This window comes from Meriones unguiculatus, chromosome 16 (assembly GCF_030254825.1).
Source record: "Meriones unguiculatus strain TT.TT164.6M chromosome 16, Bangor_MerUng_6.1, whole genome shotgun sequence".
In the NCBI taxonomy this organism is placed as follows: domain Eukaryota; kingdom Metazoa; phylum Chordata; class Mammalia; order Rodentia; family Muridae; genus Meriones; species Meriones unguiculatus.
The window spans coordinates 33931690-33938761 of NC_083363.1; the positions used below are offsets into that span (position 1 = coordinate 33931690).

Consider the following 7072-nt stretch of genomic DNA (forward strand, 5'->3'; position numbering starts at 1 on the left):
TGGTAGTGAGGTTCCATCCAGCCCCAGTATGCTGGTTTTCAGAGAGCTCACAGGTTCACACAGGAGACCAGGCAGTGAACAGTATTACCAGGATGCCATACCAGGACTCTCCCCTACCACAACCTAAGAACACTGACATAGGGGAGTATGTATTTGGTAGTTGGGGAACATGGAGAAGTGACATATTAAATATTCCTTATCAATAAGATAAAAATTCACAATGGACACTGTTTGGGTTGACTCTTGCCCAATGGCTGGGAATTCCCCAGAAGAGCAAAGTTGCAAGAGAGACAGATAATTTCCAGAACTTAAAACACGCACACACACCCACACACCAACACACCCCATGTTCAAAGGCAAGGTGAGAGGTTATCAGTGAGCAGTGTACATTTCTCTCAGAAACTTGAGCTGAATCAAACTGTGTTGCAGACTAGCATTCTAAAATAAGAACACAATGACCATCCATTGTCATCTATAAGCATAATCGTTCCTTTAGAATTAAAGATAGGGCAAAATAAAAGAGCAGGATAGATGCCAGCAGACCGTTCCCACTCTCTCTGTTCCCCTAGACCCAACCAGTCAGTCTCCTTCCTAGTGCTGCAATAGAACACTAGCTACAGCTTCCGGAGTCCCCCTCTCCTGTGGAGCCCACAGGCTATCCCCTCCTGACCACCTCCCTAACTCTGAAGTGCGTCCCAGCCTCCAATACCATCAGGCATTCCCTGTGGACACACCAGCCAAACAGGTCAGTAAAGCAGGCAGCATACAACCATTGCACTCTCTGAAAATCCAGACAAAAAAACAGAAATCAAGGAACAAAACACCTAACCAACAAAGACAGACAGCCTCTAGACCTATAATCACCCCAAACCCAGATCCCTAGCTGCTCATATAAGAACACAATCAGTAACAGGACAATATGTCTCCACTAGATCCCAGCTGTCCTACTGCTGCAGGCCTGAATATTCCAACATAGCTGAAGCACAAGAAGACCTTAAATACCAAATATACAAAGATGAAAGAGGTTCTTTAAAAGGAAATGAACAAATCCCTTAAAGAAATCCAGAAAAACGCAAACAATTGGAGGAAATGAATAAATCCCATAAAGAAAGCCAAGAACAAACAAATCAACAGTTGAAGGACACTAAGGGAATTGTTCAAGGAGGCTCATACCTTCAAGGAGAGTGTCCTAGTGCCAGGGTGACTTGCAGGAAGTTCTTCATGGGGTTCACCTGGAAGATGAACGGAGGAAGAAGTACCTGGGAGAATTCATCTGCACCTTGAACAAGGCCAGCAAGGTGCTGGCAGACGCTGAGGTGGTTTGTGAACCCCTCACTGCCCACATTGACTTCACCAGGCAGAAACTAGATCCCAAATTTGCTGTGGCTGCACAGAACTGCTACAAAATGACCAGTGGAACCTTCACTGGGAAGATCAGCCCTGGTATGATCAAAGACTTAGAAACCACGTGGGTAGTACCAGGGCACACGGAGAGAAGGCCTGTCTTCCGGGAGTCAGATGACTTGATTGGGCAGAAAGTGGCCCATGCCCTAGCAGAGAGACTTGTAGTGATCTCCTGCATTGGGGAGAAGTTAGACAAAAAGGGAAGCCGGCTTCACCAAGAAGGTTGTTTTTGAGCAAACCAAGGTCATCACAGGCAATGAGAAGAATTGGAACAAAGTCGTCCTGGAGTAGGAGCCTGTGTGGGCCATTGGTACTGGCAAGATGGCAGCACCTCAACAGGCTCAGGAAGTACATGAGAAGCTCAAGGAATGGCTGAAATCCAATGTCTCTGATGCAGTAGCTCAAAGCACCGGATTCATTTGTGGAGGTTCTGTGACTGGAACAGCCTACAAAGAGCTGGCAAGCCAGCCCAATGTGGACATTTTCCTGTGGGTGGTGCTTCTCTGAAGCCTGAATTTGTGGACACCATCAATGCCAAACGGTAAGTGCTGCCCATCTCCCCTACCTGCCTGCTAAGCCAAGAGTAGGCTGCCCAAAAATGTAGTTAACTGTTCCTACCCGTCACCTGTTTCTGATGATGTCATCTGCCCCATCTTGTGACCTAATCCACACTGTACCTTCCTGAACCTTTTACAGCTCCCTATAACAGCTGGAACCAGGCCACTCCCTTTACCACTTACAATGATTAGAATACAATGTCACCTAGTTGGCTTCCTGGCTGACAGGTGGAAGGAGTGAAAACAACTCTGTTCCTTCAGGCCCTACCAAGGAAAAGAGAAGAAATCACCTTCCAGTCCCTTTTCAGTGTACACTAAGGCCAAGATCAGTTCCCCCTAATAGGCAGGATGCTCCCCTCCCCCACAGTGCTGAAGCCCTTCTACTGTGTTTGTGAACCATCCTACTTGTAAGGAAAATAAACACCTGGCCAGAAAGAAGGAAGGAAGGAAGGAAGGAAGGAAGGAAGGAAGGAAGGAAGGAAGGAAGGAAGGGAAGGAAAGGGAAAAAAGAAGGAAGGAAAAGAAAAGAAATAGTTCAAAGCAAGAAAATGGAAATAGAAGCAATAAAGAAAGCACAAACTGAGGGAACTCCAGAAATAAAAAATTTAGGAATTTAAACAAGAACTCTAGAAACAAACTTTACCAACAAATATAAGAGACAAAAGAGTCTCAGGCATTGAAGATGCAATAAAACAAATGAATACATCAGCCAAAGAAAAATGTTAAATCTAAATAATTCCTAACACAAAACATCCAGTAACTCTGGGACACTATGAAAAGATCAAACCTAAAGATAATAGGAATAGAGGAAAGAGGAGAATCCCAGCTCAAAGGCCCAGAAAATATTTCCAACCAAATCATATTCCATGATGAACTCAAATTTAAACAATATCTACCTACAAATCTAGACCTATAGAAGGTGCTAGAAGGAAAACGTCAGCCCAAGGGGGTTAACTACACCCATGAAAACGTAGGAAATAAACTCACACCAGCACAATAAAAAAAAGGGAAGCACAGGGCACACACATCACCACCACCACCTCCACCAACACTGCCACCACCACCACCAACAAAATAACAGAATGAACAATTTTTGGTCATTGATATCTCTCAGTATCAATGGTTGGTCTCAATTCCCCAATAAAAAGACACAGACTAATAGAATAGATGGGAAAACAGGATCCATCCTTCTGTTGCATCTAAGAAATATAGCTCAACATCAAAGATAGACAATACCTCAAAGTAAAGGGTTGGGAAAAGATATTCCAATCAAATAGACATAAGGAAGTAGACTGGAGTAGACATTTTAATATCTTACAAAACAGACTTCAACCCAAAACTATTCAAAAGAGATAGGGAAGAACACTATATACTCATCAAAGGAAAAATCTACCAAAAGAACATTTCAATTCTTAACATCAATGCCCCCAAAACAAGGGTGCTCAAGTTGCAAAGAAACACTACTGCAGTTTAATCACATAGTGACACTCGCACACTGTTAGTGGGAGACTTCAGTACCTTACTCTGAGAAATGGAGAGGTCATCCAGACAAAAACTAAACACAGAAATACTAGAGCTAAGAGATGTTATAAACCAAATGGACCTAATAGGTGGTTACAGAATATTTCACCCAAACATGAGGTGTTTCAGCACCTCATGAAACTTTCTCCAAAACTGACCACATATTTGGACACAAAGCAAGTCTGAACAGCTACAAGAAAATTGAAATAACTCCCTGCATCCTATTAGACCACCATTGATTAAAGCGGGATATCATGAACAATAAGAGTGACAGAAAGCTTACAAACTCATGAAACTGACTGAATGAAAAGTGAAGTAAAAAAATCAGAAATAAAGAAAGAAATTAAAGACTTTTTAGAATTCAATGAAAATGAATATGCAACATACCCAAAGTTATGAGACATAATGAAATCAGTGCTAAAAGAAAAGTTCATAGCAGTAAGTGCCTACATAAAAAAAAATTGGATAGATCTCATACTAGCAACTTAATAGAACACCTGAAAGCTCTGGCACAAAAAGAAGCAAGCATATCCAGGAGGAGTAGACAGCAAGAAATAATCAAACTGAGGGCTGAAATCAATAAAATAGAAACAGAGAACAATACAAAGAATCAATGAAACAAAGGATTGGTGCTTTGAGAAAATCAACAAGATAGAAAAACCCTTTTCTAAATTAACTAAAAGATGGAGAAAGAATATCTAAAAATCTAAAAATCAGAAACAAAAAGAGGGGATATAAACAGCAGACACTGAGGAAAGCTAGAGAATCATAGGACATACTTTAAAAACCTGTACTCCACTAAATTGGAAAATTATAAAAGAAATGGATAATTTTCTCAATAGGTACCACTTATTAAAAAGTTAAATCAAGATCAGATAAGCAATTTAAACAGACTTATAACCCCTAGTGAAATAGAAACAGTCATTAAGTCTCCCAACTAAAATCAGTCTAGGGCTAGATGGTTTTAGGCCAGAATTCTACCGAACTTTCAAAAAAAAAGTTAACAACCAATACTCTGCAAATTATTCCACAAAATAGAAAAAAGAAGGTGCATTGCCTGTTTCACTTTATGAGGTCACAATTACCCTGATACCCAAACCACAAAAGAATCAACAAAGAGAAGTACATACCAATTTTCAGTATGACTATAGATGTAAAAATACTCAGTAAAATACCTGGAACTGCTATCCAAGAACACATAGCAAGATCATCCGCCCTGAATAAGTAGGCTTCAGTCCAGAGATGCAGGCACAGTTCAACTTAGAAAAATCAGTAAAAGTAATCTACTATATAAACAAACTGAAAGAAAAAAAAATCCCCACATGGTCATCTCATTATTAGATGCAGAAAAGGCCTTTGACAAAATCCAACACCCTTTCATGATAAAAGTCCTGGAGAGGTTTGAGATACAGGGGACATAACTAAGCATAATGAAGGCTATTTACAGCAAGGATATAGCCAACATCTAATTAAATGGAGAGAAAATTCAAGGCAATTCCATTAAAATGAGGAGAAACAAGACACAGTTTTCCATTCTCTCTATGTTTATTCAATATAGTACTTGAAGTTTTAGCTAAGTAATAAGACAACTGAAGAAGATACAAATTATAAAGAAAGAAGTCAATGTATCTTTATTTGCAGATGACATGATAGCTTAAATAAGTGACCCTAAAAATTCCACCAGGAAACTCCTATAGCTGATAAGTACTTTCAGCAAAGTAGCTGGATACAAAAATAAGTCACAAAATCCTATATACAAATGACAGATGAACTAAGAAAGAAATCAGGGAAACAACACCTTTTACAACAGCCTCAAATGATATAAAATACTTTGCTCTAACCAAGCAAGTGAAAACTTGCACGATAAAAACTTAAAATCTTTAAAGAAAGAATTTGAAGAACATATCAGAAGATGGGAAGATGTCCCATGCTCATGGTGTGATAAGACTAACATAGTAAAAATGGCCATCTTACCAAAAGCAATCTCCAGATTCAGTCCAATCCCCATCAAAATTCTAACGCAGTTCTTTACAGGCTTTGAGAGGACAATTCTCAACTTCATGTGGAAACAAAACAGAACAGAACAAAACAAAAACAGAACTGCTAGAACAATTCTGAACAATAAAGAACTTCTGGAAGTATCGCTATAACTGATTTTAAGTTTTACTATCGAGCTAGAGTAATTAAAATGGTATGATATTAACATAAAAAGAGACATGTTGATCAATGGAATTGAATTGAAGGCCTAGACATAAATCTACACACCTATGGACATCTGACTTTTGGTTTTAAAAGCCAGAAATACACACTGAGGAAAAAAAAAAACAAAACATTTTTTTTCAAGTGTTGCTGTTCTAAACAAGTGTATGCATGTAAAAGAATGCAAATAGATCCATATTTATCATCCTGCACAAAACTCAGGTCCACATGGATCAAAGACCTCAACATAAAACCAGATACACTAAGCCTAACAGAAGAGAAAGTGGGAAATAGCCTTGGACACATTGGCACAGAAGACAAGCTGCTGCAAAGAACACCACAGCACAGACATTAAAATCAACACTTAACAAATGGGACCTCATGAAACTGAAGGGCGTCTGTAAGGCAAAGGACACCATCAATCAGACAAAGCAGCCGCCTACAAACTGAGAAAAATTTTTCACCAACTCCACATCTGATAGAGGACTAATATCCAAAATATATAAAGAACTCAAGAAACTATGTATCAAAAACCCAAACAATACAACTATAAAATGGGGTATGTACAGATCTAACAGAATTCTCAGTAGAAGAATTTCAAATGGCTCAGAAACACTTAAAGAAATGTTCAACATCCATAGCCATCAGGGAAATGAAAATCAAAACTACTTTGAGATTCCATCTTATACCTGTCAGAATGGATAAGATCAATAACACAAATGACAGCATATGCTGGTGAGGATGTGGAACAAGTGGAACCCTCCTCCATTGCTGGTAGGGATGGAAACTTGTACAACTCCTGTGGAAATCAATATGGTCTGTTATGCCCAGCTCACGAACCCCAAAAGACCAGGAATAAATAGACTCTGCTGTAAATACATGAGGTTTTTTTTTTAACTGTATACGTGTTTGAACACAAGACACAAACCTCCTGTGGAACCTGGAGAGGAATGTGGCCCCGAGGTCTAGGGGTACCAAGTTTTTAAGGGAAAAAAACACAAGCAGTGACTTATATGCTTTGGCATTACATGATTGGGTAAGGAAAATTGACTTTTAAAATGATTGGTCCACTTTAGGGGCCAAGACTACAAACAGTTCTGTCCTGGTCATATGGGACGGTTTCCTAGCAACTGTATAATTAGAGGGCAGGAAAGAATGCAGCAAGGCCAGTTCTTCCCCTCAGGGCATTACTGGACATGTCTCCACCTAGCTAGCCTTGCCTCAGGCTTTACACTTTAAAACAATACCCACTGATTTTTAAGACTTTGGTCTCTCAGGTCATTCCTCAGAAAATTGGGACTTGATCTACCTCAAGACCCAGCTATATCACTCTTCCACATATACGCAAAAGACATTCCATCTTACCACAAGGTCACTTACACAGCTATGTT

At 39.6% G+C, this 7072-nt stretch overlaps 1 pseudogene; it reads left to right on the forward strand.

The window, feature by feature from the left end:
* Nucleotides 1–1089: 1089 nt before the first annotated feature.
* Nucleotides 1090–1949, forward strand: LOC110563173 (triosephosphate isomerase-like; annotated as a pseudogene).
* The last annotated feature ends 5123 nt before the right edge of the window (nucleotides 1950–7072 follow it).